Source organism: Gadus chalcogrammus, chromosome 12, assembly GCF_026213295.1.
Source record: "Gadus chalcogrammus isolate NIFS_2021 chromosome 12, NIFS_Gcha_1.0, whole genome shotgun sequence".
NCBI classification, from domain to species: Eukaryota; Metazoa; Chordata; class Actinopteri; order Gadiformes; family Gadidae; genus Gadus; species Gadus chalcogrammus.
This window is the reverse complement of record NC_079423.1, coordinates 10969455-10993865: the sequence shown is the minus strand read 5'-3', so window position 1 is coordinate 10993865 and position 24411 is coordinate 10969455. Positions and strand designations below refer to the sequence as shown.

The window sequence follows — 24411 nt, the reverse complement described above, 5'->3', positions numbered from 1 at the left end:
CGTGTTCAGGGTGGTATGGCCGTAGGCAATTAGTGAAGGCGCAAAACCAGGTTTTATACAGTAGCACATAAAGAGTGAGAAAGCTGCTGAGGCTCGACGTTACACTTTTACAAAAACAATCATTAGTTAGATATAAACGGCAGTAATTGATTCATTAGGACTCCTTATCCATGTAAACGATCATTGTGACATCTGAATTCATTAATTATCTGAAATACACTGCGTGTGCGTGTGATGTTAATTGTTTGAACCATGGTTGACGGTTAAAGTGTCAGAGAATGGGTGGTGATTTTTTGACGTCCTCCCATGATCTGAAGTGAGCGTGCGTGTTTGTGTTGGTGAAAGTTTAAGAAATGTACAACTGTCGGTTCAGCTCTCTGGTGCTCCTTGCTGGCAGTATCACTATACTGTCCTCATGTTTCACAAAAACAGTTTTGAGAGACGTTGTCAGTTTTTGTATGTTGCTTAAATCCTCAAAGCGGTTGGCAGTAAACATCTGGTCACGGTACGCCACGGAGTCAATGAGCTCGAGTTGAAAAAGAAAAAGCTTACAGCACCTGGTATTCCCAGGCGGTCTCCCATCCAAGTACTAACCATGCCCGACCCTGCTTAGCTACCGAGATCAGTCGAGAGCGGGCGCGTTCCGGGTGGTATGGCCGTAAGCAATTAGTGCAGGCGCAAAACCAGGTTTTATACAGTAGCACATAAGGAGTGATAAAGCTGCTGAGGCTCGACGTTACACTCTTACAAAAACAATCATTAGTTAGATATTAACGGCAGTAATTGATTCAGTAGGACTTCTTATCCATGTAAACGATCATTGTGACATCTGAATTCATTAATTACCTGAAATACACTGCGTGTGCGTGTGATGTTAAATGTTTGAACCAAGGTTAACGGTTAAAGTGTCAGAGAATGGGTGGTGATTTTTTGACGTCCTCCCATGATCTGAAGTGAGCGTGCGTGTTTGTGTTGGTGAAAGTTTAAGAAATGTACAACTGTCGGTTCAGCTCTCTGGTGCTCCCTGCTGGCAGTATCACTATACTGTCCTCATGTTTCACAAAAATAGTTTTGAGAGACGTTGTCAGTTTTTGTATGTTGCTTAAATCCTCCAAAGCGGTTGGCAGTAAACATCAGGTCACGGTACGCCACCGTAGGCCACGGAGTCAATGAGCTCGAGTTGAAAAAGAAAAAGCTTACAGCACCTGGTATTCCCAGGCTGTCTCCCATCCAAGTACTAACCAGGCCCGACCCTGCTTAGCTTCCGAGTTCAGACGAGATCGGGCGTGTTCAGGGTGGTATGGCCGTAGTCAGTTAGTGAAGGCGCAAAACCAGGTTTTATACAGTAGCACATAAGGAGTGAGAAAGCTGCTGAGGCTCGACGTTACACTTTTACAAAAACTTTTACAACACTTTTACAATCAATTGTGTTTTAATGTCTTTAGCATTCATATAATTGCAGTCTATTTTTTTCGTAGGCTACTCTGCTGTTGTCCTTGATGGGGATATATTTTAACCCTTTTTAACACAATGTTTGCGCAGGCAGGGCACTCAAAATGTGTGAGAGAAAGTGGGGGGATTTGTGCAGACTGACATGGCTACTCATAAAACGTAGCATAAAATAATGTAAAAAATAAATTAAATTAAACAAATTAAAAAAAATAAAAAATAACGAAATAAAAGAAATTAAAAAAATAAGAAAATAAATAAATAAAAAAAATTATAAAAAACAAGCAAAGGAGCAGGCAAAAGGCTGGGATATGGTGGGGATTGGTCACGTTGACGGGAATGTTTAGTGCCACCCCAGCCTTAGCTGCAATGTTGTGCAACATAGCCGTCACACATATCACGGCGCATGACTTGGCCGGAGAAAACTGGAGCCCTCCGCCTGACTTGTGAAGGCATCTAAAGAGCAACTTCCACCTCCCGATCGTGCACTCAACGATGCACCGGGCAAGACGGTGGGCTTCGTTGTATTCCTCATCATGGACGTCTCCCGGGTTATTCACAGGTGTGAAGAGGAATTATTTAAGGGGGGAAAATGCCGTGAAACGCACAGTGCATTCAGGATTAGGACTGATATATGTCGGTTTAAGCCTAATCAATTGTGTTTTAATGTCTTTAGCATTCATATAATTGCAGTCTATTTTTTTCGTAGGCTACTCTGCTGTTGTCCTTGATGGGGATATATTTTAACCCTTTTTAACACAATTTTCCTGCGACATTCCTGCGTCTCCCCCCCCCCTACGGAGCCCATTTCAGCACCGTGTCAGTAGACAGTTACAATCCTACGACGTCGTGAGTGCAGCGAATGCGCGTTCACGTTAAGAGGAGTTTCGGGAAACGCTCCAAAGAAATTGACGATGGATCGCAAGATCCATCGTGAGAATGATCGTACGAGCGTGGATCCATCGTCATCGGGAAACGGGGCCCAGGCCCGACCCTGCTTAGCTTCCGAGTTCAGACGAGATCGGGCGTGTTCAGGGTGGTATGGCCGTAGGCAGTTAGTGAAGGCGCAAAACCAGGTTTTATACAGTAGCACATAAGGAGTGAGAAAGCTGCTGAGGCTCGACGTTACACTTTTACAAAAACAATCATTAGTTAGATATAAACGGCAGTAATTGATTCAGTAGGACTCCTTATCCATGTAAACGATCATTGTGACATCTGAATTCATTAATTATCTGAAATACACTGCGTGTGCGTGTGATGTTAATTGTTTGAACCAAGGTTAACGGTTAAAGTGTCAGAGAATGGGTGGTGATTTTTTGACGTCCTCCCATGATCTGAAGTGAGCGTGCGTGTTTGTGTTGGTGAAAGTTTAAGAAATGTACAACTGTCGGTTCAGCTCTCTGGTGCTCCCTGCTGGCAGTATCACTATACTGTCCTCATGTTTCACAAAAATAGTTTTGAGAGACGTTGTCAGTTTTTGTATGTTGCTTAAATCCTCCAAAGCGGTTGGCAGTAAACATCAGGTCACGGTACGCCACGGAGTCAATGAGCTCGAGTTGAAAAAGAAAAAGCTTACAGCACCTGGTATTCCCAGGCGGTCTCCCATCCAAGTACTAACCAGGCCCGACCCTGCTTAGCTTCCGAGTTCAGACGAGATCGGGCGTGTTCAGGGTGGTATGGCCGTAAGCAATTAGTGCAGGCGCAAAACCAGGTTTTATACAGTAGCACATAAGGAGTGAGAAAGCTGCTGAGGCTCGACGTTACACTTTTACAAAAACAATCATTAGTTAGATATAAACGGCAGTAATTGATTCAGTAGGACTCCTTATCCATGTAAACGATCATTGTGACATCTGAATTCATTAATTATCTGAAATACACTGCGTGTGCGTGTGATGTTAAATGTTTGAACCAAGGTTAACGGTTAAAGTGTCAGAGAATGGGTGGTGATTTTTTGACGTCCTCCCATGATCTGAAGTGAGCGTGCGTGTTTGTGTTGGTGAAAGTTTAAGAAATGTACAACTGTCGGTTCAGCTCTCTGGTGCTCCCTGCTGGCAGTATCACTATACTGTCCTCATGTTTCACAAAAATAGTTTTGAGAGACGTTGTCAGTTTTTGTATGTTGCTTAAATCCTCCAAAGCGGTTGGCAGTAAACATCAGGTCACGGTACGCCACCGTAGGCCACGGAGTCAATGAGCTCGAGTTGAAAAAGAAAAAGCTTACAGCACCTGGTATTCCCAGGCGGTCTCCCATCCAAGTACTAACCAGGCCCGACCCTGCTTAGCTTCCGAGTTCAGACGAGATCGGGCGTGTTCAGGGTGGTATGCCGTAAGCAATTAGTGCAGGCGCAAAACCAGGTTTTATACAGTAGCACATAAGGAGTGAGAAAGCTGCTGAGGCTCGACGTTACACTTTTACAAAAACAATCATTAGTTAGATATAAACGGCAGTAATTGATTCAGTAGGACTCCTTATCCATGTAAACGATCATTGTGACATCTGAATTCATTAATTATCTGAAATACACTGCGTGTGCGTGTGATGTTAAATGTTTGAACCAAGGTTAACGGTTAAAGTGTCAGAGAATGGGTGGTGATTTTTTGACGTCCTCCCATGATCTGAAGTGAGCGTGCGTGTTTGTGTTGGTGAAAGTTTAAGAAATGTACAACTGTCGTTCAGCTCTCTGGTGCTCCCTGCTGGCAGTATCACTATACTGTCCTCATGTTTCACAAAAATAGTTTTGAGAGACGTTGTCAGTTTTTGTATGTTGCTTAAATCCTCCAAAGCGGTTGGCAGTAAACATCAGGTCACGGTACGCCGGTAGGCCACGGAGTCAATGAGCTCGAGTTGAAAAAGAAAAAGCTTACAGCACCTGGTATTCCCAGGCGGTACTCCCATCCAAGTACTAACCAGGCCCGACCCTGCTTAGCTTCCGAGATCAGACGAGATCGGGCGTGTTCAGGGTGGTATGGCCGTAAGCAATTAGTGCAGGCGCAAAACCAGGTTTTATACAGTAGCACATAAGGAGTGAGAAAGCTGCTGAGGCTCGACGTTACACTCTTACAAAAACAATCATTAGTTAGATATAAACGGCAGTAATTGATTCAGTAGGACTCCTTATCCATGTAAACGATCATTGTGACATCTGAATTCATTAATTATCTGAAATACACTGCGTGTGCGTGTGATGTTAAATGTTTGAACCAAGGTTAACGGTTAAAGTGTCAGAGAATGGGTGGTGATTTTTTGACGTCCTCCCATGATCTGAAGTGAGCGTGCGTGTTTGTGTTGGTGAAAGTTTAAGAAATGTACAACTGTCGGTTCAGCTCTCTGGTGCTCCCTGCTGGCAGTATCACTATACTGTCCTCATGTTTCACAAAAATAGTTTTGAGAGACGTTGTCAGTTTTTGTATGTTGCTTAAATCCTCCAAAGCGGTTGGCAGTAAACATCAGGTCACGGTACGCCACGGTAGGCCACGGAGTCAATGAGCTCGAGTTGAAAAAGAAAAAGCTTACAGCACCTGGTATTCCCAGGCGGTCTCCCATCCAAGTACTAACCAGGCCCGACCCTGCTTAGCTTCCGAGATCAGACGAGATCGGGCGTGTTCAGGGTGGTATGGCCGTAAGCAATTAGTGCAGGCGCAAAACCAGGTTTTATACAGTAGCACATAAGGAGTGAGAAAGCTGCTGAGGCTCGACGTTACACTTTTACAAAAACAATCATTAGTTAGATATAAACGGCAGTAATTGATTCAGTAGGACTCCTTATCCATGTAAACGATCATTGTGACATCTGAATTCATTAATTATCTGAAATACACTGCGTGTGCGTGTGATGTTAAATGTTTGAACCAAGGTTAACGGTTAAAGTGTCAGAGAATGGGTGGTGATTTTTTGACGTCCTCCCATGATCTGAAGTGAGCGTGCGTGTTTGTGTTGGTGAAAGTTTAAGAAATGTACAACTGTCGGTTCAGCTCTCTGGTGCTCCCTGCTGGCAGTATCACTATACTGTCCTCATGTTTCACAAAAATAGTTTTGAGAGACGTTGTCAGTTTTTGTATGTTGCTTAAATCCTCCAAAGCGGTTGGCAGTAAACATCAGGTCACGGTACGCCACGGTAGGCCACGGAGTCAATGAGCTCGAGTTGAAAAAGAAAAAGCTTACAGCACCTGGTATTCCCAGGCGGTCTCCCATCCAAGTACTAACCAGGCCCGACCCTGCTTAGCTTCCGAGTTCAGACGAGATCGGGCGTGTTCAGGGTGGTATGGCCGTAAGCAATTAGTGCAGGCGCAAAACCAGGTTTTATACAGTAGCACATAAGGAGTGAGAAAGCTGCTGAGGCTCGACGTTACACTTTTACAAAAACAATCATTAGTTAGATATAAACGGCAGTAATTGATTCAGTAGGACTCCTTATCCATGTAAACGATCATTGTGACATCTGAATTCATTAATTATCTGAAATACACTGCGTGTGCGTGTGATGTTAAATGTTTGAACCAAGGTTAACGGTTAAAGTGTCAGAGAATGGGTGGTGATTTTTTGACGTCCTCCCATGATCTGAAGTGAGCGTGCGTGTTTGTGTTGGTGAAAGTTTAAGAAATGTACAACTGTCGGTTCAGCTCTCTGGTGCTCCCTGCTGGCAGTATCACTATACTGTCCTCATGTTTCACAAAAATAGTTTTGAGAGACGTTGTCAGTTTTTGTATGTTGCTTAAATCCTCCAAAGCGGTTGGCAGTAAACATCAGGTCACGGTACGCCACGGAGTCAATGAGCTCGAGTTGAAAAAGAAAAAGCTTACAGCACCTGGTATTCCCAGGCGGTCTCCCATCCAAGTACTAACCAGGCCCGACCCTGCTTAGCTTCCGAGATCAGACGAGATCGGGCGTGTTCAGGGTGGTATGGCCGTAAGCAAATTAGTGCAGGCGCAAAACCAGGTTTTATACAGTAGCACATAAGGAGTGAGAAAGCTGCTGAGGCTCGACGTTACACTCTTACAAAAACAATCATTAGTTAGATATAAACGGCAGTAATTGATTCAGTAGGACTCCTTATCCATGTAAACCATCATTGTGACATCTGAATTCATTAATTATCTGAAATACACTGCGTGTGCGTGTGATGTTAAATGTTTGAACCAAGGTTAACGGTTAAAGTGTCAGAGAATGGGTGGTGATTTTTTGACGTCCTCCCATGATCTGAAGTGAGCGTGCGTGTTTGTGTTGGTGAAAGTTTAAGAAATGTACAACTGTCGGTTCAGCTCTCTGGTGCTCCCTGCTGGCAGTATCACTATACTGTCCTCATGTTTCACAAAAATAGTTTTGAGAGACGTTGTCAGTTTTTGTATGTTGCTTAAATCCTCCAAAGCGGTTGGCAGTAAACATCAGGTCACGGTACGCCACGGAGTCAATGAGCTCGAGTTGAAAAAGAAAAGCTTACAGCACCTGGTATTCCCAGGCGGTCTCCCATCCAAGTACTAACCAGGCCCGACCCTGCTTAGCTTCCGAGATCAGACGAGATCTGGCGTGTTCAGGGTGGTATGGCCGTAAGCAATTAGTGCAGGCGCAAAACCAGGTTTTATACAGTAGCACATAAGGAGTGAGAAAGCTGCTGAGGCTCGACGTTACACTCTTACAAAAACAATCATTAGTTAGATATAAACGGCAGTAATTGATTCAGTAGGACTCCTTATCCATGTAAACGATCATTGTGACATCTGAATTCATTAATTATCTGAAATACACTGCGTGTGCGTGTGATGTTAAATGTTTGAACCAAGGTTAACGGTTAAAGTGTCAGAGAATGGGTGGTGATTTTTTGACGTCCTCCCATGATCTGAAGTGAGCGTGCGTGTTTGTGTTGGTGAAAGTTTAAGAAATGTACAACTGTCGGTTCAGCTCTCTGGTGCTCCCTGCTGGCAGTATCACTATACTGTCCTCATGTTTCACAAAAATAGTTTTGAGAGACGTTGTCAGTTTTTGTATGTTGCTTAAATCCTCCAAAGCGGTTGGCAGTAAACATCAGGTCACGGTACGCCACGGTAGGCCACGGAGGCAATGAGCTCGAGTTGAAAAAGAAAAATGCTTACAGCACCTGGTATTCCCAGGCGGTCTCCCATCCAAGTACTAACCAGGCCCGACCCTGCTTAGCTTCCGAGATCAGACGAGATCGGGCGTGTTCAGGGTGGTATGGCCGTAAGCAATTAGTGCAGGCGCAAAACCAGGTTTTATACAGTAGCACATAAGGAGTGAGAAAGCTGCTGAGGCTCGACGTTACACTCTTACAAAAACAATCATTAGTTAGATATAAACGGCAGTAATTGATTCAGTAGGACTCCTTATCCATGTAAACGATCATTGTGACATCTGAATTCATTAATTATCTGAAATACACTGCGTGTGCGTGTGATGTTAAATGTTTGAACCAAGGTTAACGGTTAAAGTGTCAGAGAATGGGTGGTGATTTTTTGACGTCCTCCCATGATCTGAAGTGAGCGTGCGTGTTTGTGTTGGTGAAAGTTTAAGAAATGTACAACTGTCGGTTCAGCTCTCTGGTGCTCCCTGCTGGCAGTATCACTATACTGTCCTCATGTTTCACAAAAATAGTTTTGAGAGACGTTGTCAGTTTTTGTATGTTGCTTAAATCCTCCAAAGCGGTTGGCAGTAAACATCAGGTCACGGTACGCCACGTTAGGCCACGGAGTCAATGAGCTCGAGTTGAAAAAGAAAAAGCTTACAGCACCTGGTATTCCCAGGCGGTCTCCCATCCAAGTACTAACCAGGCCCGACCCTGCTTAGCTTCCGAGATCAGACGAGATCGGGCGTGTTCAGGGTGGTATGGCCGTAAGCAATTAGTGCAGGCGCAAAACCAGGTTTTATACAGTAGCACATAAGGAGTGAGAAAGCTGCTGAGGCTCGACGTTACACTTTTACAAAAACAATCATTAGTTAGATATAAACGGCAGTAATTGATTCAGTAGGACTCCTTATCCATGTAAACGATCATTGTGACATCTGAATTCATTAATTATCTGAAATACACTGCGTGTGCGTGTGATGTTAAATGTTTGAACCAAGGTTAACGGTTAAAGTGTCAGAGAATGGGTGGTGATTTTTTGACGTCCTCCCATGATCTGAAGTGAGCGTGCGTGTTTGTGTTGGTGAAAGTTTAAGAAATGTACAACTGTCGGTTCAGCTCTCTGGTGCTCCCTGCTGGCAGTATCACTATACTGTCCTCATGTTTCACAAAAATAGTTTTGAGAGACGTTGTCAGTTTTTATATGTTGCTTAAATCCTCCAAAGCGGTTGGCAGTAAACATCAGGTCACGGTACGCCACGGTAGGCCACGGAGTCAATGAGCTCGAGTTGAAAAAGAAAAAGCTTACAGCACCTGGTATTCCCAGGCGGTCTCCCATCCAAGTACTAACCAGGGCCCCGTTTCCCGAAAGCGTCGTTAGCCTAAGTGGATCGTGAAGTGCGTCGAAAGGGCATCGTAGAGTTTTCACCGCGTTTCCCGAAAGCATCGTGGGGAACGAACGTCTTGAAAACGCTCGTAGCTAACGAGTACTCCAGGGGTGCTCGTAGGTACTCGTAGGACGCTAAGAGCATCGTCAGCTATAGCCTCAGTGGCGACACCATCGGACATTCCGTCTATTGGATGCGTTTTATTAAAAACTAAGAACATAAAGGCGCAATGCGTTTTAATAAAACGCATCCAATAGACGGAATGTCCGTGCGTTTTATTAAAACGCATTGCGCCTTTATGTTCTTAGTTTGGTAATTAATAAAGACTATTAATTAATTTATTAATAAAGATGTTCAAATGGCCAAAATAAAACGGGACAGTCCAGAAAATGTTTGCGCAGGCAGGGCACTCAAAATGTGTGAGAGAAAGTGGGGGGATTTGTGCAGACTGACATGGCTACTCATAAAACGTAGCATAAAATAATGTAAAAAATAAATTAAATTAAACAAATTAAAAAAAATAAAAAATAACGAAATAAAAGAAATTAAAAAAAATAAGAAAATAAATAAATAAAAAAAATTATAAAAAACAAGCAAAGGAGCAGGCAAAAGGCTGGGATATGGTGGGGATTGGTCACGTTGACGGGAATGTTTAGTGACATGAGGGAGGGTGGAGGGGGTTAAAAAAAAGTCTCAATCACTATTCGACGCGCATGAAAACCAGCCGCGTAGTTATGAGGGAGGCCGTCCTCACACCGATCTTCCTCATCGTCATCGTCCTCAACGTCCTCCGGTTCTAGCAATGCCACCCCAGCCTTAGCTGCAATGTTGTGCAACATAGCCGTCACACATATCACGGCGCATGACTTGGCCGGAGAAAACTGGAGCCCTCCGCCTGACTTGTGAAGGCATCTAAAGAGCAACTTCCACCTCCCGATCGTGCACTCAACGATGCACCGGGCAAGACGGTGGGCTTCGTTGTATTCCTCATCATGGACGTCTCCCGGGTTATTCACAGGTGTGAAGAGGAATTATTTAAGGGGGGAAAATGCCGTGAAACGCACAGTGCATTCAGGATTAGGACTGATATATGTTGGTTTAAGCCTAATCAATTGTGTTTTAATGTCTTTAGCATTCATATAATTGCAGTCTATTTTTTTCGTAGGCTACTCTGCTGTTGTCCTTGATGGGGATATATTTTAACCCTTTTTAACACAATTTTCCTGCGACATTCCTGCGTCTCCCCCTCCTACGGAGCCCATTTAAGCACCGTGTCAGTAGACAGTTACAATCCTACGACGTCGTGAGTGCAGCGAATGCGCGTTCACGTTAAGAGGAGTTTCGGGAAACGCTCCAAAGAAATTGACGATGGATCGCAAGATCCATCGTGAGAATGATCGTACGAGCGTGGATCCATCGTTATCGGGAAACGGGGCCCAGGCCCGACCCTGCTTAGCTTCCGAGTTCAGACGAGATCGGGCGTGTTCAGGGTGGTATGGCCGTAGGCAGTTAGTGAAGGCGCAAAACCAGGTTTTATACAGTAGCACATAAGGAGTGAGAAAGCTGCTGAGGCTCGACGTTACACTTTTACAAAAACTTTTACAACACTTTTACAATCAATTGTGTTTTAATGTCTTTAGCATTCATATAATTGCAGTCTATTTTTTTCGTAGGCTACTCTGCTGTTGTCCTTGATGGGGATATATTTTAACCCTTTTTAACACAATGTTTGCGCAGGCAGGGCACTCAAAATGTGTGAGAGAAAGTGGGGGGATTTGTGCAGACTGACATGGCTACTCATAAAACGTAGCATAAAATAATGTAAAAAATAAATTAAATTAAACAAATTAAAAAAAATTAAAAATAACGAAATAAAAGAAATTAAAAAAAATAAGAAAATAAATAAATAAAAAAAATTATAAAAAACAAGCAAAGGAGCAGGCAAAAGGCTGGGATATGGTGGGGATTGGTCACGTTGACGGGAATGTTTAGTGCCACCCCAGCCTTAGCTGCAATGTTGTGCAACATAGCCGTCACACATATCACGGCGCATGACTTGGCCGGAGAAAACTGGAGCCCTCCGCCTGACTTGTGAAGGCATCTAAAGAGCAACTTCCACCTCCCGATCGTGCACTCAACGATGCACCGGGCAAGACGGTGGGCTTCGTTGTATTCCTCATCATGGACGTCTCCCGGGTTATTCACAGGTGTGAAGAGGAATTATTTAAGGGGGGAAAATGCCGTGAAACGCACAGTGCATTCAGGATTAGGACTGATATATGTCGGTTTAAGCCTAATCAATTGTGTTTTAATGTCTTTAGCATTCATATAATTGCAGTCTATTTTTTTCGTAGGCTACTCTGCTGTTGTCCTTGATGGGGATATATTTTAACCCTTTTTAACACAATTTTCCTGCGACATTCCTGCGTCTCCCCCTCCTACGGAGCCCATTTCAGCACCGTGTCAGTAGACAGTTACAATCCTACGACGTCGTGAGTGCAGCGAATGCGCGTTCACGTTAAGAGGAGTTTCGGGAAACGCTCCAAAGAAATTGACGATGGATCGCAAGATCCATCGTGAGAATGATCGTACGAGCGTGGATCCATCGTCATCGGGAAACGGGGCCCAGGCCCGACCCTGCTTAGCTTCCGAGTTCAGACGAGATCGGGCGTGTTCAGGGTGGTATGGCCGTAGGCAATTAGTGAAGGCGCAAAACCAGGTTTTATACAGTAGCACATAAGGAGTGAGAAAGCTGCTGAGGCTCGACGTTACACTTTTACAAAAACAATCATTAGTTAGATATAAACGGCAGTAATTGATTCAGTAGGACTCCTTATCCATGTAAACGATCATTGTGACATCTGAATTCATTAATTATCTGAAATACACTGCGTGTGCGTGTGATGTTAATGTTTGAACCAAGGTTAACGGTTAAAGTGTCAGAGAATGGGTGGGGATTTTTTGACGTCCTCCCATGATCTGAAGTGAGCGTGCGTGTTTGTGTTGGTGAAAGTTTAAGAAATGTACAACTGTCGGTTCAGCTCTCTGGTGCTCCCTGCTGGCAGTATCACTATACTGTCCTCATGTTTCACAAAAATAGTTTTGAGAGACGTTGTCAGTTTTTGTATGTTGCTTAAATCCTCCAAAGCGGTTGGCAGTAAACATCAGGTCACGGTACGCCACGGAGTCAATGAGCTCGAGTTGAAAAAGAAAAAGCTTACAGCACCTGGTATTCCCAGGCGGTCTCCCATCCAAGTACTAACCAGGCCCGACCCTGCTTAGCTTCCGAGATCAGACGAGATCGGGCGTGTTCAGGGTGGTATGGCCGTAAGCAATTAGTGCAGGCGCAAAACCAGGTTTTATACAGTAGCACATAAGGAGTGAGAAAGCTGCTGAGGCTCGACGTTACACTTTTACAAAAACAATCATTAGTTAGATATAAACGGCAGTAATTGATTCAGTAGGACTCCTTATCCATGTAAACGATCATTGTGACATCTGAATTCATTAATTATCTGAAATACACTGCGTGTGCGTGTGATGTTAAATGTTTGAACCAAGGTTAACGGTTAAAGTGTCAGAGAATGGGTGGTGATTTTTTGACGTCCTCCCATGATCTGAAGTGAGCGTGCGTGTTTGTGTTGGTGAAAGTTTAAGAAATGTACAACTGTCGGTTCAGCTCTCTGGTGCTCCCTGCTGGCAGTATCACTATACTGTCCTCATGTTTCACAAAAATAGTTTTGAGAGACGTTGTCAGTTTTTGTATGTTGCTTAAATCCTCCAAAGCGGTTGGCAGTAAACATCAGGTCACGGTACGCCACGTTAGGCCACGGAGTCAATGAGCTCGAGTTGAAAAAGAAAAAGCTTACAGCACCTGGTATTCCCAGGCGGTCTCCCATCCAAGTACTAACCAGGCCCGACCCTGCTTAGCTTCCGAGATCAGACGAGATCGGGCGTGTTCAGGGTGGTATGGCCGTAAGCAATTAGTGCAGGCGCAAAACCAGGTTTTATACAGTAGCACATAAGGAGTGAGAAAGCTGCTGAGGCTCGACGTTACACTTTTACAAAAACAATCATTAGTTAGATATAAACGGCAGTAATTGATTCAGTAGGACTCCTTATCCATGTAAACGATCATTGTGACATCTGAATTCATTAATTATCTGAAATACACTGCGTGTGCGTGTGATGTTAAATGTTTGAACCAAGGTTAACGGTTAAAGTGTCAGAGAATGGGTGGTGATTTTTTGACGTCCTCCCATGATCTGAAGTGAGCGTGCGTGTTTGTGTTGGTGAAAGTTTAAGAAATGTACAACTGTCGGTTCAGCTCTCTGGTGCTCCCTGCTGGCAGTATCACTATACTGTCCTCATGTTTCACAAAAACAGTTTTGAGAGACGTTGTCAGTTTTTGTATGTTGCTTAAATCCTCCAAAGCGGTTGGCAGTAAACATCAGGTCACGGTACGCCACGGAGTCAATGAGCTCGAGTTGAAAAAGAAAAAGCTTACAGCACCTGGTATTCCCAGGCGGTATCCCATCCAAGTACTAACCAGGCCCGACCCTGCTTAGCTTCCGAGATCAGACGAGATCGGGCGTGTTCAGGGTGGTATGGCCGTAAGCAATTAGTGCAGGCGCAAAACCAGGTTTTATACAGTAGCACATAAGGAGTGAGAAAGCTGCTGAGGCTCGACGTTACACTCTTACAAAAACAATCATTAGTTAGATATAAACGGCAGTAATTGATTCAGTAGGACTCCTTATCCATGTAAACGATCATTGTGACATCTGAATTCATTAATTATCTGAAATACACTGCGTGTGCGTGTGATGTTAAATGTTTGAACCAAGGTTAACGGTTAAAGTGTCAGAGAATGGGTGGTGATTTTTTGACGTCCTCCCATGATCTGAAGTGAGCGTGCGTGTTTGTGTTGGTGAAAGTTTAAGAAATGTACAACTGTCGGTTCAGCTCTCTGGTGCTCCCTGCTGGCAGTATCACTATACTGTCCTCATGTTTCACAAAAATAGTTTTGAGAGACGTTGTCAGTTTTTGTATGTTGCTTAAATCCTCCAAAGCGGTTGGCAGTAAACATCAGGTCACGGTACGCCACGGAGTCAATGAGCTCGAGTTGAAAAAGAAAAAGCTTACAGCACCTGGTATTCCCAGGCGGTCTCCCATCCAAGTACTAACCAGGCCCGACCCTGCTTAGCTTCCGAGATCAGACGAGATCGGGCGTGTTCAGGGTGGTATGGCCGTAAGCAATTAGTGCAGGCGCAAAACCAGGTTTTATACAGTAGCACATAAGGAGTGAGAAAGCTGCTGAGGCTCGACGTTACACTTTTACAAAAACAATCATTAGTTAGATATAAACGGCAGTAATTGATTCAGTAGGACTCCTTATCCATGTAAACGATCATTGTGACATCTGAATTCATTAATTATCTGAAATACACTGCGTGTGCGTGTGATGTTAAATGTTTGAACCAAGGTTAACGGTTAAAGTGTCAGAGAATGGGTGGTGATTTTTTGACGTCCTCCCATGATCTGAAGTGAGCGTGCGTGTTTGTGTTGGTGAAAGTTTAAGAAATGTACAACTGTCGGTTCAGCTCTCTGGTGCTCCCTGCTGGCAGTATCACTATACTGTCCTCATGTTTCACAAAAATAGTTTTGAGAGACGTTGTCAGTTTTTGTATGTTGCTTAAATCCTCCAAAGCGGTTGGCAGTAAACATCAGGTCACGGTACGCCACGGTAGGCCACGGAGTCAATGAGCTCGAGTTGAAAAAGAAAAAGCTTACAGCACCTGGTATTCCCAGGCGGTCTCCCATCCAAGTACTAACCAGGCCCGACCCTGCTTAGCTTCCGAGATCAGACGAGATCGGGCGTGTTCAGGGTGGTATGGCCGTAAGCAATTAGTGCAGGCGCAAAACCAGGTTTTATACAGTAGCACATAAGGAGTGAGAAAGCTGCTGAGGCTCGACGTTACACTTTTACAAAAACAATCATTAGTTAGATATAAACGGCAGTAATTGATTCAGTAGGACTCCTTATCCATGTAAACGATCATTGTGACATCTGAATTCATTAATTATCTGAAATACACTGCGTGTGCGTGTGATGTTAAATGTTTGAACCAAGGTTAACGGTTAAAGTGTCAGAGAATGGGTGGTGATTTTTTGACGTCCTCCCATGATCTGAAGTGAGCGTGCGTGTTTGTGTTGGTGAAAGTTTAAGAAATGTACAACTGTCGGTTCAGCTCTCTGGTGCTCCCTGCTGGCAGTATCACTATACTGTCCTCATGTTTCACAAAAATAGTTTTGAGAGACGTTGTCAGTTTTTGTATGTTGCTTAAATCCTCCAAAGCGGTTGGCAGTAAACATCAGGTCACGGTACGCACGGTAGGCCACGGAGTCAATGAGCTCGAGTTGAAAAAGAAAAAGCTTACAGCACCTGGTATTCCCAGGCGGTCTCCCATCCAAGTACTAACCAGGCCCGACCCTGCTTAGCTTCCGAGATCAGACGAGATCGGGCGTGTTCAGGGTGGTATGGCCGTAAGCAATTAGTGCAGGCGCAAAACCAGGTTTTATACAGTAGCACATAAGGAGTGAGAAAGCTGCTGAGGCTCGACGTTACACTCTTACAAAAACAATCATTAGTTAGATATAAACGGCAGTAATTGATTCAGTAGGACTCCTTATCCATGTAAACGATCATTGTGACATCTGAATTCATTAATTATCTGAAATACACTGCGTGTGCGTGTGATGTTAAATGTTTGAACCAAGGTTAACGGTTAAAGTGTCAGAGAATGGGTGGTGATTTTTTGACGTCCTCCCATGATCTGAAGTGAGCGTGCGTGTTTGTGTTGGTGAAAGTTTAAGAAATGTACAACTGTCGGTTCAGCTCTCTGGTGCTCCCTGCTGGCAGTATCACTATACTGTCCTCATGTTTCACAAAAATAGTTTTGAGAGACGTTGTCAGTTTTTGTATGTTGCTTAAATCCTCCAAAGCGGTTGGCAGTAAACATCAGGTCACGGTACGCCACGGTAGGCCACGGAGTCAATGAGCTCGAGTTGAAAAAGAAAAAGCTTACAGCACCTGGTATTCCCAGGCGGTCTCCCATCCAAGTACTAACCAGGCCCGACCCTGCTTAGCTTCCGAGATCAGACGAGATCGGGCGTGTTCAGGGTGGTATGGCCGTAAGCAATTAGTGCAGGCGCAAAACCAGGTTTTATACAGTAGCACATAAGGAGTGAGAAAGCTGCTGAGGCTCGACGTTACACTTTTACAAAAACAATCATTAGTTAGATATAAACGGCAGTAATTGATTCAGTAGGACTCCTTATCCATGTAAACGATCATTGTGACATCTGAATTCATTAATTATCTGAAATACACTGCGTGTGCGTGTGATGTTAAATGTTTGAACCAAGGTTAACGGTTAAAGTGTCAGAGAATGGGTGGTGATTTTTTGACGTCCTCCCATGATCTGAAGTGAGCGTGCGTGTTTGTGTTGGTGAAAGTTTAAGAAATGTACAACTGTCGGTTCAGCTCTCTGGTGCTCCCTGCTGGCAGTATCACTATACTGTCCTCATGTTTCACAAAAATAGTTTTGAGAGACGTTGTCAGTTTTTGTATGTTGCTTAAATCCTCCAAAGCGGTTGGCAGTAAACATCAGGTCACGGTACGCCACGGAGTCAATGAGCTCGAGTTGAAAAAGAAAAAGCTTACAGCACCTGGTATTCCCAGGCGGTCTCCCATCCAAGTACTAACCAGGCCCGACCCTGCTTAGCTTCCGAGATCAGACGAGATCGGGCGTGTTCAGGGTGGTATGGCCGTAAGCAATTAGTGCAGGCGCAAAACCAGGTTTTATACAGTAGCACATAAGGAGTGAGAAAGCTGCTGAGGCTCGACGTTACACTCTTACAAAAACAATCATTAGTTAGATATAAACGGCAGTAATTGATTCAGTAGGACTCCTTATCCATGTAAACGATCATTGTGACATCTGAATTCATTAATTATCTGAAATACACTGCGTGTGCGTGTGATGTTAAATGTTTGAACCAAGGTTAACGGTTAAAGTGTCAGAGAATGGGTGGTGATTTTTTGACGTCCTCCCATGATCTGAAGTGAGCGTGCGTGTTTGTGTTGGTGAAAGTTTAAGAAATGTACAACTGTCGGTTCAGCTCTCTGGTGCTCCCTGCTGGCAGTATCACTATACTGTCCTCATGTTTCACAAAAATAGTTTTGAGAGACGTTGTCAGTTTTTGTATGTTGCTTAAATCCTCCAAAGCGGTTGGCAGTAAACATCAGGTCACGGTACGCCACGTTAGGCCACGGAGTCAATGAGCTCGAGTTGAAAAAGAAAAAGCTTACAGCACCTGGTATTCCCAGGCGGTCTCCCATCCAAGTACTAACCAGGCCCGACCCTGCTTAGCTTCCGAGATCAGACGAGATCGGGCGTGTTCAGGGTGGTATGGCCGTAAGCAATTAGTGCAGGCGCAAAACCAGGTTTTATACAGTAGCACATAAGGAGTGAGAAAGCTGCTGAGGCTCGACGTTACACTCTTACAAAAACAATCATTAGTTAGATATAAACGGCAGTAATTGATTCAGTAGGACTCCTTATCCATGTAAACGATCATTGTGACATCTGAATTCATTAATTATCTGAAATACACTGCGTGTGCGTGTGATGTTAAATGTTTGAACCAAGGTTAACGGTTAAAGTGTCAGAGAATGGGTGGTGATTTTTTGACGTCCTCCCATGATCTGAAGTGAGCGTGCGTGTTTGTGTTGGTGAAAGTTTAAGAAATGTACAACTGTCGGTTCAGCTCTCTGGTGCTCCCTGCTGGCAGTATCACTATACTGTCCTCATGTTTCACAAAAATAGTTTTGAGAGACGTTGTCAGTTTTTATATGTTGCTTAAATCCTCCAAAGCGGTTGGCAGTAAACATCAGGTCACGGTACGCCACGGTAGGCCACGGAGTCAATGAGCTCGAGTTGAAAAAGAAAAAGCTTACAGCACCTGGTATTCCCAGGCGGTCTCCCATCCAAGTACTAACCAGGGCCCCGTTTCCCGAAAGCGTCGTTAGCCTAAGTGGATCGTGAAGTGCGTCGAAAGGGCATCGTAGAGTTTTCACCGCGTTTCCCGAAAGCATCGTGGGGAACGAACGTCTTGAAAACGCTCGTAGCTAACGAGTACTCCAGGGGTGCTCGTAGGTACTCGTAGGACGCTAAGAGCATCGTCAGCTATAGCCTCAGTGGCGACACCATCGGACATTCCGTCTATTGGATGCGTTTTATTAAAAACTAAGAACATAAAGGCGCAATGCGTTTTAATAAAACGCATCCAATAGACGGAATGTCCGTGCGTTTTATTAAAACGCATTGCGCCTTTATGTTCTTAGTTTGGTAATTAATAAAGACTATTAATTAATTTATTAATAAAGATGTTCAAATGGCCAAAATAAAACGGGACAGTCCAGAAAATGTTTGCGCAGGCAGGGCACTCAAAATGTGTGAGAGAAAGTGGGGGGATTTGTGCAGACTGACATGGCTACTCATAAAACGTAGCATAAAATAATGTAAAAAATAAATTAAATTAAACAAATTAAAAAAAATAAAAAATAACGAAATAAAAGAAATTAAAAAAAATAAGAAAATAAATAAATAAAAAAAATTATAAAAAACAAGCAAAGGAGCAGGCAAAAGGCTGGGATATGGTGGGGATTGGTCACGTTGACGGGAATGTTTAGTGACATGAGGGAGGGTGGAGGGGGTTAAAAAAAAGTCTCAATCACTATTCGACGCGCATGAAAACCAGCCGCGTAGTTATGAGGGAGGCCGTCCTCACACCGATCTTCCTCATCGTCATCGTCCTCAACGTCCTCCGGTTCTAGCAATGCCACCCCAGCCTTAGCTGCAATGTTGTGCAACATAGCCGTCACACATATCACGGCGCATGACTTGGCCGGAGAAAACTGGAGCCCTCCGCCTGACTTGTGAAGGCATCTAAAGAGCAACTTCCACCTCCCGATCGTGCACTCAACGATGCACCGGGCAAGACGGTGGGCTTCGTTGTATTCCTCATCATGGACGTCTCCCGGGTTATTCACAGGTGTGAAGAGGAATTATTTAAGGGGGGAAAATGCCGTGAAACGCACAGTGCATTCAGGATTAGGACTGATATATGTCGGTTTAAGCCTAATCAATTGTGTTTTAATGTCTTTAGCATTCATATAATTGCAGTCTATTTTTTTCGTAGGCTACTCTGCTGTTGTCCTTGATGGGGATATATTTTAACCCTTTTTAACACAATTTTCCTGCGACATTCCTGCGTCTCCCCCTCCTACGGAGCCCATTTCAGCACCGTGTCAGTAGACAGTTACAATCCTACGACGTCGTGAGTGCAGCGAATGCGCGTTCACGTTAAGAGGAGTTTCGGGAAACGCTCCAAAGAAATTGACGATGGATCGCAAGATCCATCGTGAGAATGATCGTACGAGCGTGGATCCATCGTTATCGGGAAACGGGGCCCAGGCCCGACCCTGCTTAGCTTCCGAGTTCAGACGAGATCGGGCGTGTTCAGGGTGGTATGGCCGTAGGCAATTAGTGAAGGCGCAAAACCAGGTTTTATACAGTAGCACATAAGGAGTGAGAAAGCTGCTGAGGCTCGACGTTACACTTTTACAAAAACAATCATTAGTTAGATATAAACGGCAGTAATTGATTCAGTAGGACTCCTTATCCATGTAAACGATCATTGTGACATCTGAATTCATTAATTATCTGAAATACACTGCGTGTGCGTGTGATGTTAATTGTTTGAACCAAGGTTAACGGTTAAAGTGTCAGAGAATGGGTGGTGATTTTTTGACGTCCTCCCATGATCTGAAGTGAGCGTGCGTGTTTGTGTTGGTGAAAGTTTAAGAAATGTACAACTGTCGGTTCAGCTCTCTGGTGCTCCCTGCTGGCAGTATCACTATACTGTCCTCATGTTTCACAAAAACAGTTTTGAGAGACGTTGTCAGTTTTTGTATGTTGCTTAAATCCTCCAAAGCGGTTGGCAGTAAACATCAGGTCACGGTACGCCACGGAGTCAATGAGCTCGAGTTGAAAAAGAAAAAGCTTACAGCACCTGGTATTCCCAGGCGGTCTCCCATCCAAGTACTAACCAGGCCCGACCCTGCTTAGCTTCCGAGATCAGACGAGATCGGGCGTGTTCAGGGTGGTATGGCCGTAAGCAATTAGTGCAGGCGCAAAACCAGGTTTTATACAGTAGCACATAAGGAGTGAGAAAGCTGCTGAGGCTCGACGTTACACTCTTACAAAAACAATCATTAGTTAGATATAAACGGCAGTAATTGATTCAGTAGGACTCCTTATCCATGTAAACGATCATTGTGACATCTGAATTCATTAATTATCTGAAATACACTGCGTGTGCGTGTGATGTTAAATGTTTGAACCAAGGTTAACGGTTAAAGTGTCAGAGAATGGGTGGTGATTTTTTGACGTCCTCCCATGATCTGAAGTGAGCGTGCGTGTTTGTGTTGGTGAAAGTTTAAGAAATGTACAACTGTCGGTTCAGCTCTCTGGTGCTCCCTGCTGGCAGTATCACTATACTGTCCTCATGTTTCACAAAAATAGTTTTGAGAGACGTTGTCAGTTTTTGTATGTTGCTTAAATCCTCCAAAGCGGTTGGCAGTAAACATCAGGTCACGGTACGCCACCGTAGGCCACGGAGTCAATGAGCTCGAGTTGAAAAAGAAAAAGCTTACAGCACCTGGTATTCCCAGGCGGTCTCCCATCCAAGTACTAACCAGGCCCGACCCTGCTTAGCTTCCGAGTTCAGACGAGATCGGGCGTGTTCAGGGTGGTATGGCCGTAAGCAATTAGTGCAGGCGCAAAACCAGGTTTTATACAGTAGCACATAAGGAGTGAGAAAGCTGCTGAGGCTCGACGTTACACTTTTACAAAAACAATCATTAGTTAGATATAAACGGCAGTAATTGATTCAGTAGGACTCCTTATCCATGTAAACGATCATTGTGACATCTGAATTCATTAATTATCTGAAATACACTGCGTGTGCGTGTGATGTTAAATGTTTGAACCAAGGTTAACGGTTAAAGTGTCAGAGAATGGGTGGTGATTTTTTGACGTCCTCCCATGATCTGAAGTGAGCGTGCGTGTTTGTGTTGGTGAAAGTTTAAGAAATGTACAACTGTCGGTTCAGCTCTCTGGTGCTCCCTGCTGGCAGTATCACTATACTGTCCTCATGTTTCACAAAAATAGTTTTGAGAGACGTTGTCAGTTTTTGTATGTTGCTTAAATCCTCCAAAGCGGTTGGCAGTAAACATCAGGTCACGGTACGCCACGGAGTCAATGAGCTCGAGTTGAAAAAGAAAAAGCTTACAGCACCTGGTATTCCCAGGCGGTCTCCCATCCAAGTACTAACCAGGCCCGACCCTGCTTAGCTTCCGAGATCAGACGAGATCGGGCGTGTTCAGGGTGGTATGGCCGTAAGCAATTAGTGCAGGCGCAAAACCAGGTTTTATACAGTAGCACATAAGGAGTGAGAAAGCTGCTGAGGCTCGACGTTACACTCTTACAAAAACAATCATTAGTTAGATATAAACGGCAGTAATTGATTCAGTAGGACTCCTTATCCATGTAAACGATCATTGTGACATCTGAATTCATTAATTATCTGAAATACACTGCGTGTGCGTGTGATGTTAAATGTTTGAACCAAGGTTAACGGTTAAAGTGTCAGAGAATGGGTGGTGATTTTTTGACGTCCTCCCATGATCTGAAGTGAGCGTGCGTGTTTGTGTTGGTGAAAGTTTAAGAAATGTACAACTGTCGGTTCAGCTCTCTGGTGCTCCCTGCTGGCAGTATCACTATACTGTCCTCATGTTTCACAAAAATAGTTTTGAGAGACGTTGTCAGTTTTTGTATGTTGCTTAAATCCTCCAAAGCGGTTGGCAGTAAACATCAGGTCACGGTACGCCACGGTAGGCCACGGAGTCAATGAGCTCGAGTTGAAAAAGAAAAAGCTTACAGCACCTGGTATTCCCAGGCGGTCTCCCATCCAAGTACTAACCAGGCCCGACCCTGCTTAGCTTCCGAGATCAGACGAGATCGGGCGTGTTCAGGGTGGTATGGCCGTAAGCAATTAGTGCAGGCGCAAAACCAGGTTTTATACAGTAGCACATAAGGAGTGAGAAAGCTGCTGAGGCTCGACGTTACACTTTTACAAAAACAATCATTAGTTAGATATAAACGGCAGTAATTGATTCAGTAGGACTCCTTATCCATGTAAACGATCATTGTGACATCTGAATTCATTAATTATCTGAAATACACTGCGTGTGCGTGTGATGTTAAATGTTTGAACCAAGGTTAACGGTTAAAGTGTCAGAGAATGGGTGGTGATTTTTTGACGTCCTCCCATGATCTGAAGTGAGCGTGCGTGTTTGTGTTGGTGAAAGTTTAAGAAATGTACAACTGTCGGTTCAGCTCTCTGGTGCTCCCTGCTGGCAGTATCACTATACTGTCCTCATGTTTCACAAAAATAGTTTTGAGAGACGTTGTCAGTTTTTGTATGTTGCTTAAATCCTCCAAAGCGGTTGGCAGTAAACATCAGGTCACGGTACGCCACGGTAGGCCACGGAGTCAATGAGCTCGAGTTGAAAAAGAAAAAGCTTACAGCACCTGGTATTCCCAGGCGGTCTCCCATCCAAGTACTAACCAGGCCCGACCCTGCTTAGCTTCCGAGATCAGACGAGATCGGGCGTGTTCAGGGTGGTATGGCCGTAAGCAATTAGTGCAGGCGCAAAACCAGGTTTTATACAGTAGCACATAAGGAGTGAGAAAGCTGCTGAGGCTCGACGTTACACTCTTACAAAAACAATCATTAGTTAGATATAAACGGCAGTAATTGATTCAGTAGGACTCCTTATCCATGTAAACGATCATTGTGACATCTGAATTCATTAATTATCTGAAATACACTGCGTGTGCGTGTGATGTTAAATGTTTGAACCAAGGTTAACGGTTAAAGTGTCAGAGAATGGGTGGTGATTTTTTGACGTCCTCCCATGATCTGAAGTGAGCGTGCGTGTTTGTGTTGGTGAAAGTTTAAGAAATGTACAACTGTCGGTTCAGCTCTCTGGTGCTCCCTGCTGGCAGTATCACTATACTGTCCTCATGTTTCACAAAAATAGTTTTGAGAGACGTTGTCAGTTTTTGTATGTTGCTTAAATCCTCCAAAGCGGTTGGCAGTAAACATCAGGTCACGGTACGCCACGGAGTCAATGAGCTCGAGTTGAAAAAGAAAAAGCTTACAGCACCTGGTATTCCCAGGCGGTCTCCCATCCAAGTACTAACCAGGCCCGACCCTGCTTAGCTTCCGAGATCAGACGAGATCGGGCGTGTTCAGGGTGGTATGGCCGTAAGCAATTAGTGCAGGCGCAAAACCAGGTTTTATACAGTAGCACATAAGGAGTGAGAAAGCTGCTGAGGCTCGACGTTACACTCTTACAAAAACAATCATTAGTTAGATATAAACGGCAGTAATTGATTCAGTAGGACTCCTTATCCATGTAAACGATCATTGTGACATCTGAATTCATTAATTATCTGAAATACACTGCGTGTGCGTGTGATGTTAAATGTTTGAACCAAGGTTAACGGTTAAAGTGTCAGAGAATGGGTGGTGATTTTTTGACGTCCTCCCATGATCTGAAGTGAGCGTGCGTGTTTGTGTTGGTGAAAGTTTAAGAAATGTACAACTGTCGGTTCAGCTCTCTGGTGCTCCCTGCTGGCAGTATCACTATACTGTCCTCATGTTTCACAAAAATAGTTTTGAGAGACGTTGTCAGTTTTTGTATGTTGCTTAAATCCTCCAAAGCGGTTGGCAGTAAACATCAGGTCACGGTACGCCACGGTAGGCCACGGAGTCAATGAGCTCGAGTTGAAAAAGAAAAAGCTTACAGCACCTGGTATTCCCAGGCGGTCTCCCATCCAAGTACTAACCAGGCCCGACCCTGCTTAGCTTCCGAGATCAGACGAGATCGGGCGTGTTCAGGGTGGTATGGCCGTAAGCAATTAGTGCAGGCGCAAAACCAGGTTTTATACAGTAGCACATAAGGAGTGAGAAAGCTGCTGAGGCTCGACGTTACACTCTTACAAAAACAATCATTAGTTAGATATAAACGGCAGTAATTGATTCAGTAGGACTCCTTATCCATGTAAACGATCATTGTGACATCTGAATTCATTAATTATCTGAAATACACTGCGTGTGCGTGTGATGTTAAATGTTTGAACCAAGGTTAACGGTTAAAGTGTCAGAGAATGGGTGGTGATTTTTTGACGTCCTCCCATGATCTGAAGTGAGCGTGCGTGTTTGTGTTGGTGAAAGTTTAAGAAATGTACAACTGTCGGTTCAGCTCTCTGGTGCTCCCTGCTGGCAGTATCACTATA

The 24411-nt window shown here is 44.2% G+C and overlaps 27 non-coding genes across 27 annotated transcripts; all 27 read right to left on the bottom strand.

The window, feature by feature from the left end:
- Positions 1 to 545: 545 nt before the first annotated feature.
- On the bottom strand, positions 546 to 664 carry LOC130395908 (5S ribosomal RNA). The gene has a single exon (XR_008898904.1). It is a non-coding gene; the product is annotated as a 5S ribosomal RNA (ribosomal RNA).
- A 529-nt stretch (positions 665 to 1193) lies between these two features.
- LOC130395173 (5S ribosomal RNA) lies at positions 1194 to 1312 on the bottom strand. Its single transcript, XR_008898259.1, has one exon. It is a non-coding gene; the product is annotated as a 5S ribosomal RNA (ribosomal RNA).
- Positions 1313 to 3021: 1709 nt separating this feature from the next.
- Positions 3022 to 3140, bottom strand: LOC130400391 (5S ribosomal RNA). The gene has a single exon (XR_008902868.1). It is a non-coding gene; the product is annotated as a 5S ribosomal RNA (ribosomal RNA).
- A 529-nt stretch (positions 3141 to 3669) lies between these two features.
- LOC130401303 (5S ribosomal RNA) lies at positions 3670 to 3787 on the bottom strand. The gene has a single exon (XR_008903765.1). It is a non-coding gene; the product is annotated as a 5S ribosomal RNA (ribosomal RNA).
- A 526-nt stretch (positions 3788 to 4313) lies between these two features.
- On the bottom strand, positions 4314 to 4433 carry LOC130394346 (5S ribosomal RNA). The gene has a single exon (XR_008897514.1). It is a non-coding gene; the product is annotated as a 5S ribosomal RNA (ribosomal RNA).
- Positions 4434 to 4962: 529 nt separating this feature from the next.
- LOC130398641 (5S ribosomal RNA) lies at positions 4963 to 5081 on the bottom strand. The gene has a single exon (XR_008901201.1). It is a non-coding gene; the product is annotated as a 5S ribosomal RNA (ribosomal RNA).
- A 529-nt stretch (positions 5082 to 5610) lies between these two features.
- LOC130400274 (5S ribosomal RNA) lies at positions 5611 to 5729 on the bottom strand. Its single transcript, XR_008902749.1, has one exon. It is a non-coding gene; the product is annotated as a 5S ribosomal RNA (ribosomal RNA).
- Positions 5730 to 6248: 519 nt separating this feature from the next.
- On the bottom strand, positions 6249 to 6367 carry LOC130398640 (5S ribosomal RNA). The gene has a single exon (XR_008901200.1). It is a non-coding gene; the product is annotated as a 5S ribosomal RNA (ribosomal RNA).
- A 519-nt stretch (positions 6368 to 6886) lies between these two features.
- Positions 6887 to 7005, bottom strand: LOC130400481 (5S ribosomal RNA). The gene has a single exon (XR_008902964.1). It is a non-coding gene; the product is annotated as a 5S ribosomal RNA (ribosomal RNA).
- A 530-nt stretch (positions 7006 to 7535) lies between these two features.
- LOC130399602 (5S ribosomal RNA) lies at positions 7536 to 7654 on the bottom strand. Its single transcript, XR_008902108.1, has one exon. It is a non-coding gene; the product is annotated as a 5S ribosomal RNA (ribosomal RNA).
- Positions 7655 to 8183: 529 nt separating this feature from the next.
- Positions 8184 to 8302, bottom strand: LOC130398637 (5S ribosomal RNA). The gene has a single exon (XR_008901198.1). It is a non-coding gene; the product is annotated as a 5S ribosomal RNA (ribosomal RNA).
- Positions 8303 to 12131: 3829 nt separating this feature from the next.
- On the bottom strand, positions 12132 to 12250 carry LOC130398636 (5S ribosomal RNA). Its single transcript, XR_008901197.1, has one exon. It is a non-coding gene; the product is annotated as a 5S ribosomal RNA (ribosomal RNA).
- Positions 12251 to 12779: 529 nt separating this feature from the next.
- Positions 12780 to 12898, bottom strand: LOC130398635 (5S ribosomal RNA). The gene has a single exon (XR_008901196.1). It is a non-coding gene; the product is annotated as a 5S ribosomal RNA (ribosomal RNA).
- A 519-nt stretch (positions 12899 to 13417) lies between these two features.
- Positions 13418 to 13536, bottom strand: LOC130399886 (5S ribosomal RNA). The gene has a single exon (XR_008902380.1). It is a non-coding gene; the product is annotated as a 5S ribosomal RNA (ribosomal RNA).
- A 519-nt stretch (positions 13537 to 14055) lies between these two features.
- On the bottom strand, positions 14056 to 14174 carry LOC130398634 (5S ribosomal RNA). The gene has a single exon (XR_008901195.1). It is a non-coding gene; the product is annotated as a 5S ribosomal RNA (ribosomal RNA).
- A 529-nt stretch (positions 14175 to 14703) lies between these two features.
- Positions 14704 to 14822, bottom strand: LOC130398633 (5S ribosomal RNA). The gene has a single exon (XR_008901194.1). It is a non-coding gene; the product is annotated as a 5S ribosomal RNA (ribosomal RNA).
- A 528-nt stretch (positions 14823 to 15350) lies between these two features.
- Positions 15351 to 15469, bottom strand: LOC130398632 (5S ribosomal RNA). Its single transcript, XR_008901193.1, has one exon. It is a non-coding gene; the product is annotated as a 5S ribosomal RNA (ribosomal RNA).
- A 529-nt stretch (positions 15470 to 15998) lies between these two features.
- Positions 15999 to 16117, bottom strand: LOC130398631 (5S ribosomal RNA). The gene has a single exon (XR_008901192.1). It is a non-coding gene; the product is annotated as a 5S ribosomal RNA (ribosomal RNA).
- Positions 16118 to 16636: 519 nt separating this feature from the next.
- Positions 16637 to 16755, bottom strand: LOC130398630 (5S ribosomal RNA). Its single transcript, XR_008901191.1, has one exon. It is a non-coding gene; the product is annotated as a 5S ribosomal RNA (ribosomal RNA).
- A 529-nt stretch (positions 16756 to 17284) lies between these two features.
- LOC130398629 (5S ribosomal RNA) lies at positions 17285 to 17403 on the bottom strand. Its single transcript, XR_008901190.1, has one exon. It is a non-coding gene; the product is annotated as a 5S ribosomal RNA (ribosomal RNA).
- Positions 17404 to 20044: 2641 nt separating this feature from the next.
- LOC130398628 (5S ribosomal RNA) lies at positions 20045 to 20163 on the bottom strand. The gene has a single exon (XR_008901189.1). It is a non-coding gene; the product is annotated as a 5S ribosomal RNA (ribosomal RNA).
- Positions 20164 to 20692: 529 nt separating this feature from the next.
- On the bottom strand, positions 20693 to 20811 carry LOC130400159 (5S ribosomal RNA). The gene has a single exon (XR_008902637.1). It is a non-coding gene; the product is annotated as a 5S ribosomal RNA (ribosomal RNA).
- Positions 20812 to 21330: 519 nt separating this feature from the next.
- LOC130398626 (5S ribosomal RNA) lies at positions 21331 to 21449 on the bottom strand. The gene has a single exon (XR_008901187.1). It is a non-coding gene; the product is annotated as a 5S ribosomal RNA (ribosomal RNA).
- A 529-nt stretch (positions 21450 to 21978) lies between these two features.
- Positions 21979 to 22097, bottom strand: LOC130398625 (5S ribosomal RNA). Its single transcript, XR_008901186.1, has one exon. It is a non-coding gene; the product is annotated as a 5S ribosomal RNA (ribosomal RNA).
- Positions 22098 to 22626: 529 nt separating this feature from the next.
- LOC130398624 (5S ribosomal RNA) lies at positions 22627 to 22745 on the bottom strand. Its single transcript, XR_008901185.1, has one exon. It is a non-coding gene; the product is annotated as a 5S ribosomal RNA (ribosomal RNA).
- Positions 22746 to 23264: 519 nt separating this feature from the next.
- On the bottom strand, positions 23265 to 23383 carry LOC130398622 (5S ribosomal RNA). Its single transcript, XR_008901184.1, has one exon. It is a non-coding gene; the product is annotated as a 5S ribosomal RNA (ribosomal RNA).
- Positions 23384 to 23912: 529 nt separating this feature from the next.
- LOC130398621 (5S ribosomal RNA) lies at positions 23913 to 24031 on the bottom strand. Its single transcript, XR_008901183.1, has one exon. It is a non-coding gene; the product is annotated as a 5S ribosomal RNA (ribosomal RNA).
- Between the last annotated feature and the right edge of the window lie 380 nt (positions 24032 to 24411).